General features: G+C 40.5%; 1 protein-coding gene across 4 annotated transcripts in view; it reads right to left on the bottom strand.

Moving 5' to 3' along the window:
• Window positions 1–12188, bottom strand: part of SLC9A7 (solute carrier family 9 member A7) — a 66303-nt gene that overhangs the window by 32797 nt on the left and 21318 nt on the right. The window lies entirely within an intron of this gene.

The raw sequence follows: 12188 nt of genomic DNA, 5'->3' as shown, positions 1-12188 counted from the left end.
TGTGAATAAAACACTGGTGTGCAATAAGTGACAATTACAACGTTTCTTCACAGTTGAACTTTTGAATTACAGACATTAAGAATTCTTTGACCTTTAATGCACTGGTGTTTTCCTGTGCTTTTGCCATACAGGCCCCTGGGGTTTTCTTTACCATTCTGCCTTTCCCCTCACTTTCACTGTGCACATTCCTTGGATTTATCTTCCCTTCCATATTCATTCGCTTCCTTCATACAAAGCACGTATTCTGCCACAAAGCTATGGCACCTGATGTTTAGTAAGCAAAATCAGCCTATTTTCTAGTCCCAGGTAAAGAAGGAAAAAAAACGAGTCACCATTCACATTAGAGTCTGAAGTCCTGTTTGTAAAAGGGACAAATTCAGCTGTACTTACCGTCTGTATATAATCTACATTGCTGCTGAATGGTGTGCTTAATTTTTTATTGAGATATACACAGCTCATACTTAAAAGGAAGTTATTTTTAGTAGAAGGCTGGAAAAAAGGTTACGAGGGGGAGACCTTTCAATTTAAATATATTTATACTACCTTTCATCACTCATGAGGAACCCAAGATAGCTTGCATAGTTATTCCCAACACTCTATAACAGGGGTAGTCAAACCTGTGGGTCCTCCAGATATTCATGGACTACAATTCCCATGAGCCCCTGTTGGGCTCATGGAAATTGTAGTTCATGAACATCTGTAGGACCACAGGTTGACTACCCCTGCTCTATAACACAATCCCAAATCTTCTCAGTAATCATATCACTAAGAACCAAATAACAGATGCACTGGGAATCTAAAATAGGCAAAGCAGAATGTCCCAAAGATCTGATTAAATTTAAACAAAAGCCCCTTAAGACAGGACTGTTTTGTACAGACGGCAAAGAACAGAAGCCGGAGATATAAGCAGAGCCCCCTCTGCTATGCTAACCCATTTCAGAGCTCTGGTGCCGTCACTGAGAAATCAGTGGAATAGGCTATTATGGCTGTCACTGCCCTGTGTGGAAAGAAAGAGCCAGTATGTGGGTACCAGGTCATACAAGGCTTTGAAGGTAAAAGCCAACACTTTAAACTGAACCCAGAGGAATCTCAGGTGTCAATCCAAATCTTCTAAGACCAGGGTGATAACTTGAAACTGACAGGTCTACAACTCTGCCTCAAAACCACTTCAGCATCCCAAACACAATCTGTAACCTACAGATTTTACCAAAAAGCTATGTTCTGCAGTAAGAGATCTTAGTATAAATCTTTGCCTCTTTCACCAAGAAGAAGTGTAAGAGGAAATAGTAATCAGCAGCCAATACACCAGATGCAAACTGAAATAATAATCCCATGGGAAGACAGAAATAGAATGGACAGAAGACAGCATAAAAAGAGAAGTAGAAGAGGGAAAGGAAAGAAAAGAACTCTCTGGCTATAACCTGGATGGTAACCGCAGCAATAAAAAAAAACATTCTTTGGAGAAGGTAGAGACAGTTTTCTTTCCATTTATTGCCTCTTACACTTCTCATTGGTCCCCAATGTCCATGAAATCAAGGTGCAGCTGTCCAGCATCAAACTTGTCCCAGTGCAAGATGTGACAGGTTCAACAGCTCTGCCTAATGTCATTCCAGCTTTTTGGTAACCAGGGGGAATTTTGACTGGGCCCTCCCATTTCATTTTAGAAGTTTAACAAATAAAAGTTAATGTTTTCTATACATCCTGCTGCTTTCCCTGATTGGAGTGCAACACATACAATTTGTAAGAAAAAGAGCAGAAGATTTTAAAAACCACATTCCAAACACAAGAAATCCCACACAGAGACAGCTAAATTATGAGTTGTTGAAGAAATGCATTGCACAGTCTTGCTCCACTTTCTAGCTAACTGCTAACGTGAACTAGAAAGAAAGCTGTGTCTCTAAAAATAAAGCTATATAGAACCAGTGCAGATTCCTAATAATGAGACAGTAGTTTACAGATGTTAAGCTACTCAGACACAGAACCTGACAAGAAGCTGCCTAATGCCTTTTTGGGAGGAGACTAATTGAGGAGGAGAGCCAACTTAGTGTAGTGGTTGAGAGCACTAGCTTCTAATCTGGCGAACTGGTTTCATTCCCCGGTCCTCCACATGCAGCTAGCTGGGTGACCTTGGGCTAGTCACAGCACTGATAGAGCTAGTCTCACAGAGCAGTTCTGTCATAGCTCTCTGAGTCCCACCTATCTCACAGGGTGTCTGTTGTGGGGGGAGAAAAGAGAAGGTGATTGTAAGATGCTTTGACACACTTTCTGGTAAAGTGGCATATAAAAACCAACTCTTCTTTCAATTTTAGAAGGCAGGAGTTCCCAGCTTTCAGAAACCTTGGGGCACATTTCAAATGCTGACCAAGAGTAAAACCGCATAATGGTTGCCACAGGAAGTAGAGCCAACCATGTGTTAGGGAGTGAGATCTTCCCTAATTGTAGTAGAATCTTTTCAACATTTCAGGCAGAACCTATGATTAACAAGAGGCCTTTTCAAGTGAACAGATTTAAAAGAAATTACTTGTTTAACACACAGTTTACCTTGAGTCATGCAGTGAAGACCGTGTTGTATTGGCAGCTGTTGATGGAGCAATTTTGGGGGGGTAAGATCTGCACAGCCAGTCAAATGTCTTCTTGGGCCAAAGCACTACTTGGCCACATCAACTTTCTAAAAATGCCTTATGGGCATATTGGGAACCCCTATCTCAGGTCATCAAGCTTGACTGTAGCTAGGGCTCCTACTTCATTTTCCTTTAAGCTCCTATAAAAATATTTCCCTATAGCATATATACACATACACACACACACACACACACATATATATATAAAAGAATACTTATGATATTCAAACAAGAAAATATATAAGTATTGGAGATGACTGAAGATGGCGCTGTGCTAGCCCGTTCCATAACGAGCTCCTGAGCCAAGTAGAGGGCGAGGAGCAGAAGCACCTGGCAGACCTGAACGGGATGCGCAAATCTCGCTTGCTGGTCGCCCAGTAACCAGGAACGGCATCCTGAGGGTCCTACAGATCCGCGGAGACTAAGTTCTCCGGATCACCGCTGCCTGTGCTCGGGGCCATAATGGCGTCCTTGTCGTAAACAATTTTCTAAGCTTGAAACGACCAGCCACATAAAATCCTGCATTCTTCCCAGATTATCTCTTACAAGCTTGACAAGAGCCGAAGACTGACGAATCAACAACGCAAAGACTGTGAGTTCTCTGTTTGCTTTCTTCTTCTTTAAAGCCAGGCACTAGCCCCCCTTCTTCCCCCTAACCAATTTACAAAGGAATTCTTTCTTTGGACGGGAAGCAAGCCAGCTAAATACACTCGTTAAAACAAATAAAAGGAAGATCTTAAGAATTTGTTAAGGAGAGCTCAGCGGGAGATGCTGACAGAATACGGAGATTGACTAACTGATAATTCCTGATTGCCTGAACTATCGCAAGACGCCTTGTCTTTGATCTGTGACTATTTACAGCGATGGAAAACCTAACTAAGGCACAGTTCTTTCGTTTGTTATGCAAAGGCAACTCAGAGATGCTGAAAGTAGTCAAAAAAGGTTGAAAAGGAAATTCAAGATACCAAGAAAGACAGAATCGGCGGTTTGAAAAAATAGCTCATGAAAACACAACTCAGCTGGCAACACACCACACAAGAATCCATTGTCTGGAAGTTAATCAACAGGAGCGGGAGAGCGTGGCAGAAGATAAACCCGAAACTCTGGAAGTAGAATCTAAAGCTAGGAACGTAAAAATCAAAGGCGTCTTGGAAGAATTTGGGAAAACAGACCTAAGTAAGGAAATCATCGAAAGCCTGGAAGATTACTTAGAGGAGGAAGAGATTCGGATTGACAAAGTATACAGAGTCTATTCAAAGGCGACCACACGCAAGAAGCAACTAAGAGACATCTTTGTGGGCTCTGACAGTAAGGCTGCAAGAAATACTCTACTCAAAAAGCATCACGCAACACCACTGAGTTTGGTGGATCAAGAAGCACAAATATTTCAAGATCTGCCAGCAGATATATCATGGAAAAGAACACAATTCCATCTTTTGCGACCACCTGAAGAATGTGACGAACAGTGGAGCAATTACCTGGTCTCTCTTAGGAAAGACAGCAGCAACTTCTAGGTTAGGGCCAACATATGGTGGGAACTGACTATATATTACTTAAGATAATAACAGATTATATTCTCATATGTATCAACAATTACTTTGCTAACAAACACAGTAGTAACTTTTAGGTAAGGACTAATATGCGATGGAAACTGAATATGTACTTTTAAAGATAATAACAGACTATACTCTCACATGTATCAACAATTATTTTGCTAGCTGGTTGTTTCTTTTTCTTTTCATCTTCTGTAAGCGCTTCATATACAATAAAAATAAATTATGTATGTATGTATGTATGTATGTATTAAAATACAAGGACAATTACATTTTAAAAAATAAAGGAAAAAGAACAGAATCATAATGCAAATGCTTTCACTGCAGATTGTGTTTTCAACTGTAATTCCAGTACAGCAAATGCAATCTTTGTTTTACTAAAGCAGAACTTTATGACGACTTGGAATTGTATCATAAGGGTTCCTGAATTCTTTTTCTGATTACTGCTAGCATGTTAAAGCCAAGGATTTATATAAAACATGTTTATGCCAGAGTGGACACAAAAATACATTTCATTTTTGAGCAATTAAAAACGCAGTCTGAAAAACATGGTCCTAGTCCCTCTGACAAGAGTAAGATATCTAGATGTGCAACTATAGTACCTTAACACTAAAATATTATTATTATTCAAAATGTTTCACTTATCTAATCTTTAAACTCAGATGACTGAAAGGCAGGTGCATCATTTTGAATTTTTGTGCTAAGTACTGCCAGAATTTTCCATCATTCTTATTAGTTACAGAGATCATTGACTGACAAGGACTTCCTCCTTCCTAAGATTTCATCATAGTACGATTGTTCCATTTCACAGATTCTCCTGTGTAGCCAGTTTTCTCTGTTTGCATTGATTTTGGTAGGGATGGGGAAGCAACTGGATAATGGGACACATAGAAACCAGTGGAGTGACAGCTGACAGCTTGGATTTCCTGTTTGCCTAAGAGAAACAGATAGTCAAAATAGCAACCTCTTCTCCCATTCAAAAAGGAGTAAAAGTTGTGGAAGGGAGCAGTTACACAAACCACTTCAACTGTCATGGCTTCTTTCCAAAGACTCATGGGAATTGTAGTTTTGCAAGGATACCAAGAATATTAACAACCTCTGACACTTTCACTGAGGAAAGCCCCCACCAAAGAAATAATTGGGAAAGGAGGGAAAGAAAAGAGCAGCTATGACTGTTAAATAATTTTGTTTTTTATGTGAGCCTCCTGCAATTCCTGAGGGATTGGCACAGATTTCTGTCTCTTTTTAATTTCCAATGGAATTATATCTAATTTCCAATGGCAAATATACCTTAATGCTTTTCTCGCAATAGTAGGGTTCTAAGCCACATATAACTCTGTATGGAACAAAATATGATGCTCCGCAAAATGGCTGCCACCACATACTGAATCAGTTGGCACCATTTCTGGGTACAGATAGAAGCCTAGTCAGAGACTTGAGGCTTTTTAGTGTGCAGCGCTCCCAAGCATTCATCACCACATGCGGCCACTGTGGCAGGAACAGCCAGGATAAGACTGCTGTCGGCCACGCCTGCAGCAGGAATTGGCATGATGGGGGCTGCAGGGTCATCATCAGATGAAAATCCACCAATGTGCTCTTCGCTGCTAGCCATGAGAAGAGCTAACAATACAAACTTTAAAAAAAATTGCAAACCTAAAATGGTGGGTGCAACAAACTGCACTGGAAACTAAGGAGAAAAACCGCATGCCTAAAATGGTGGACACAACAAAACTAAGACTTAAAATCTAAAGAGGTAAAACCTGCATGCTCGATGGCAGGCAGGGAAGCTGATTCTTAACCTAACTTTTAGACAAAAAACTATGCAACTAAAATGGTGGGCGCAATGAACTCCGTTCCAAGGGGACCTTAAGGTCTAATAAAGAGACCAATTTTAACAGTCTTAACTATTAAACTAACAACTGTCCAACTATTTAACTAACAACCAAAAACATTACTCATCTACTGATTAAATACTGATGGATCCAGATAGGTAAACAGTCCTGCCACTCCTTAAGAGGCAGGAAGAAGACCAGAGCAAGGTGTCTCCCACAGTGCAGGACTGGAAGTTAAAATTAAGCCCTGCCTCCTGTGAAAGTGGCAAGAAAACACCCATCGAGACGTCCTCCTGAATCTCAAGGGAGAAGTTGAGTGTTTTGCTCCAACACCAGAATGCAGTACATTGCTTTGCAAGGTTCATCAAGTCTGTGGAGGAGGGGAAGTTGGAAAAGAAGTTTACATTCAGTGTCACTTCTCTATTTCAGGTCATGGAAATACTGAAGAATAGCAATCCCCAACCTGTGGGCCACATGTGGTCCTTTGACTAATCGGAGGTGGGCCCCGAAGGACGCCTTCTCCCCCCCCCGGCCCTTTACTTCATCCCCCCCAGCCCTTTACAACACACTTCGGGTGTCATTGTCTCCCATCACTCCCAGATGGGACTATCTCGTTGTAGAGAAACAAGCTCAGGGTTCCCATTGATTTGTCATTGTCATGAGTTAAAATTTCCATGAAAATAAAATGTTCCTTATGTTCATTGTTGTGGCGTGTCTGTATCTTATTTTGAAGGGATGTTTAAACATTACCATAGCAATCAGAGAGAGCGTTAGGGCAGTGGTTGAGAGTAGAGGAGTAAACTACCCCCCCCCACCGGGCCTCAGTAAAAGGGGTTGAGTGGTCCCCGGTGATAAAAAGGTTGGGGACCACTGCTGAAGAAGAAATTGCTTTACTTCACATGAACACTGGTTTCATGGAAATGCAACATGCATTTTGTTTGCTGTAGCAGGAGCCCAGCAGCAGATCCCTGTAGCTTAAGTTATTGTATTAAAGCCTACCCAGTCTAGATTTCACACCACAGCAATATGCTTACATGAAACACCCTATACTAATCCTAAAAGGAAGCCACTGGAATGGTTGCATGTAATGCTATATTGTCATCACCATTCCCAAGGTATGTTACCTATGTCATTTTTTTACAGCAAGGTTTGTTATATCTCTGTTGCCCACCCTTTTTGTCCTGTTTGGATATTTATTTTCTTGCATACCAGTTAGTATTGCACATAGCATGTGGCTTCAGTGAGAGATTGTCCTTGAAAAGCCATCTAGGACAAGCAAATTCTAAGCATGTCAAAGAAGCCTAGCACCATCCAAACCTAACCAGGCTTCAGATTTGAAGATAATTAACAAAAGAATCCCTTCACTTCCAATTACTTTCTGAACTGTAAAACCTCTGAAGGTATCAAAAAATGCTATTATTCAAATGGAAGTCATTGGTTTCGTACTGATTTATGGGTTGCGTGCATAATTTTGGTAAAGCGAAGGCTGTATTCTCTACACATTTTCAGCCACAAGTGCAGTCCTTACTCCCTAGTGTTTCCAGGGACATGATTGCTCTGATTTAAAAGAACTGTGGCTGACTACATCAGTCATCTGTCAAGACATATTTATATCCAACAATTTGCTCAGAGAACAATCACATACAATTAAATAGTCCCTTCTAGGACTTAAAGCCAGTAGGTTGTTCGGCCAGGAAAAAAACAGCAATATAACAGAAAGTGATTGCTGATCAATATTTATTAAAAACAAACAAATCGAACATGCTATAATCCAGGTCCGCTAACTGAGTCATTGCATGATAGTCAGAGGAGTGTGCAGGCTTCTAACTCAGATGAGGATCCAGGAATTTTCTTCTCAGTTACAATAAATTGTACAGATCAAGAAGAAATGCTAAATGGTTTCCGCAGAAGACCTATCACAGGTACAAACTGTAGATCCCCTTTCTTGGCCCATGAATCATCTATGTAAAACAGCAAGTGGGAGTGAATTCATTCTTGCAAAGGAAAAAAAATCTCCGAAAGCATGGCAGCGTAATACTATAGAAGTAATATGAATATCCAAAGTACATGGGGAACATACATGCCACTTCCCTTCTTGAAAACCCCACCATTCTTCCACCACAAGATGGCTACTAACCAAGCTATAAGCATCAGGCCTCCTTAAGACCAAGAGTGAGTCACAATCAATTCAAGTGATTTCAGCCTATCAGTCAGCAGGCGAACCCATCCAGGTTTAAAATAATCTAATTCTGGCAATGAAGCTAGTGATTCTTTACTGTCTAAATTAATTGCAAGCCAATATTTAATAACCATTTACCAGCCATAAAAAGAAGTTGTCTTCTGCCCAGTTTCCATTAACATGGAGGATAAGACAATACACAGAGGACATGCTGACATTGATGTAAGGAAATTCATCTGGATTATATCTGGGCATGTACCCAGGCTACCAATCTACATCAGAATAGCATACAAAAATAGTGAGGATATTATTTCCCAAAATGCATCCAAAGATGCAGGGAAAAATTGAGTACCTGTGCTGAAATACATTTTTTTTCAGAATTGCAGCTGTATTCTTGGCATTCATAGAACTCTTCAGCATGCAAAATCCAAGACAGTAAACATTAGAACAGTCTTTCTCAACTATTACTGCTGAGAAACCACTGAGATATTTTTCAGACTTCAAGAAACCCCAGAAGTGGTACAATCATGCAGAATATGGTTGGGAAGCATAGCTGTGTATGTACTCACCTGGGGCCCCTCCTCTCACCACTCCCTCCCCTCCAGGCCCATCATTGGCCATTTTGGGAGGGGTAGGTGGGTTGACATGACCATATATGGTCTTATCACCTGATACATGTTTAACACATTTTTAAAAATATTTTTTAAAATTATCTCCCACCCATTCCAGAAACTCTTCCACCATCTTCACAAAACTCTAAGAAAGCCTGCATTAGAATGTAATTCCCAGATATTAATAGGATTGAACATCTTTCATGATGTGACTACAGACATTCCAGTATAATAATTTTGGCCTAAAATATCTAAATTAATTACCAGAACTCAATTGATCAATTGGATACCAATCTGGATACCAGAGCCATATCATCTGCATATAGCATAGCTGGAATCAGATGACTCCCTTGGCATGGAAGAGTGCAAAGATAGCATATTCAGTGAGTTGAGTCATTAATGTGAAGATTAAACTAGGTAGGTGCAAGGACACAACCTTGTCTTATGCCCCCCCTGACCTCTATGGGGGCAGTTATTTGGACCAAAAACAGACTCAAGTCTGAGTATTAAATACGATTAATCAAAAAAAGTAGTTTAATTGATATATTTGTTTCATATAGCTTTTTGCATTCTATCCCAAAGGACCATATTGAATGCTGATTTAAAGTCTAAGAACGCAACATATAGCCTACCCTGTTTGACTCTAATATATTTCTCAGCCCTCAATGCAAGGGCCACAGAATTATCAGTTGTTGACATATCCCTCTCAAATCCAGCTAGTTCTATTCCCAACAGGTGTTCTGAGTCATTCCAAGTTTTCAATTTAGTGAGTAAATGGCTTGCATAAAGTTTTCCAAAAGATGGCAAAAGACTTATAGGCCTATAATTTTGGGGGACACATTTGCCCCCTTATTTGTAAATTGGAACCTCTATAGCCTCCTGCTAGGCCACAGGAAACTGTCCAGAATAATCAATGATCCAGAGCAAGTATGTTTGAATTGGGGACCACCAAGTGTCAAAATCCTTGATTAAACAAGGTGGTATCAAATCAGGCCCTGCTGCCTTGCCTGCCTCTAAACCAGAAATAAGATTTAATATGTGAGTTTCTGTAGCTAGGGACCAAGTAACCTCTCTCTATATATACAATCCAGAGCCAGTTTGGTATAGTGGTTAGGAGTGCGGACTTCTAATCTGGCATGCCAGGTTCGATTCTGCACTCCCCCACATGCAGCCAGCTGGGTGACCTTGGGCTCGCCACGGCACTGATAAAACTGTTCTGACTGAGCAGTGATATCAGGGCTCTCTCAGCCTCACCCACCTCACAGGGTGTCCGTTGTGGGGAGAGGAAAGGGAAGGCGATTGTAAGCCGCTTTGAGCCTCCTTCGGGTAGGGAAAAGCGGCATATAAGAACCAACTCTTCTTCTTCATAATCTCAATGCTAGGGGAGAGGCAAAAACTAAGTATGCAAAGTAATCCACCCACTTATTACAGGAGATACAATTATCTGTATTTTGCTTTCGTTGAGCTGATGGCCTGTAGACAAAACAAAACAAGAACAGCAGCTTCTGTGCAAGAATTTATTAGTGCATGAAACAGCAAGGCACAAGGAAGAGGCTTAGGCTAGTGGCAGGATAACTTCCAGGGACTGTTTATAATTTCCTTCGGGGGGGAATTTGGGCTAATATGGTGAGTAGTTTTGGACATAACCTAGGACCAAGGAACTACAAGGAGCAAATAACTTGCAAGGTTTCTTTCCAGTGCTTCTGGGTACTGCCTGAAAATTACCCTGTAAGAGAAATAGCCTAGTGTTATGCTGGGAATTTTCCAAATCAGTTATATATACACATATTTGGATGGCATTGTAATTACCTGATAAATTTTAGAAATTTAAAAAAGCTTTTTGCTTATGCTTCATTCATGTTAACAAGCTAACATAACACCATATAAAGGTAAAGGTAAAGGTATCCCCTGTGCAAGCACCGAGTCATGTCTGACCCTTGGGGTGACGCCCTCCAGCGTTTTCATGGCAGACTCAATACGGGGTGGTTTGCCAGTGCCTTCCCCAGTCATGACCGTTTACCCCCCAGCAAGCTGGGTACTCATTTTACCGACCTCGGAAGGATGGAAGGCTGAGTCAACCTTGAGCCGGCTGCTGGGATTGAACTCCCAACCTCATGAGCAAAGCTTTCAGGCGGCTGCCTTACCACTCTGCGCCACAAGAGGCTCTAACACCATATAGTACTAGGGAAAAGAAGAACTACAATAAATCTAGTAACATCAGTTCTGATCCAGCCATACCCCTTTCTAGGCATGTACAAAAAGGATAGATTTTCTTCCCCTTAAAATAAAAATGGCTTTTCCATATACCTTCATAAACTAGTTTCAGAACTTAGCAGTGGAGGGAAAGAGTGGGGTGGAACACCTGAAAGACTGCAAAATAAAGAAGTTATGCTGATCTTTCCAGATGTTTCTCTGTGTTTGATTCTGGATTCACCGTTCTTTAACTACAAAAGCCAGTATCACCACCATATTCTGAAACTGAATAGATTGTATCAGTGCATCACAATAACTTTGACTTCTGATTAAATATCTGAAAAAGCATCAGACATATTTGATTTAAAATACTGATACTCTGCCTTATCTTAACAAACTCAAGGCAGCTAACAAAACAGAAAACGCTACAAAGACATAAACTTCTAAGTATCCAGTAAGTTAAAACCGATACACAAAGAAAAATCATTAAAGCCAATGCACATAAATAAACAGCCTAATCGATTTTTCTTGCAGCTAATGCTATTTGGAATAGGTTTGTTTTAAACTCCCAAATGTGACAAGTGAAGAATCCACTTCAATAGGTCATTCCACAGGAAGAACCTACACAAGGAATATCTGTGATCTCTCTGATGTTAAAGCAGCCATCCTACATGAGACTACCACTAGGAGAAGGCAATCTGAGGAACATAACCAACATAGAACCATGTACCAAGATATGCAGTTTGAAATTATTCACCATTTTTGTGCAAAACAGACATTTCCACCAATTACCATATGCCAGTGTATTCCTCATTGATGCAGAAGCCCTAATAGGAAGGAAACCTTAGACAGCTGCTCTTTCAACAAGAATATGCATGCAACTATTGATCTGTATGTAATAAGGTCTACCAAATTGCATCTATAAGCAGAGATAACGTAATCTAACCTAGATCTGTCAAGCATTGGCTTATACAGGATTTGTTCTCTCAAGGGAGGGTGTCAATCACTTAGTGTGCTTTCAACCCACAGCTGCTACTGTGTATTCCAAATAATAATTGTTGGATATTATATAGTCTGGAAGCAGCTGGAAGATATCAAGTGCACATGAAACCTGAACTCACACTAAAAGCAAGGTACACAACAGAATAAAACCTTGTTATTGCAGATACTACAGTATTGGATTTAAAGCTTATGTAGGC

This window comes from Paroedura picta, chromosome 6 (assembly GCF_049243985.1).
Source record: "Paroedura picta isolate Pp20150507F chromosome 6, Ppicta_v3.0, whole genome shotgun sequence".
Taxonomy (NCBI): Eukaryota; Metazoa; Chordata; class Lepidosauria; order Squamata; family Gekkonidae; genus Paroedura; species Paroedura picta.
The sequence above is the reverse complement of the archived record's forward strand: the minus strand, read 5'-3'. Positions and strand labels throughout refer to the sequence as shown.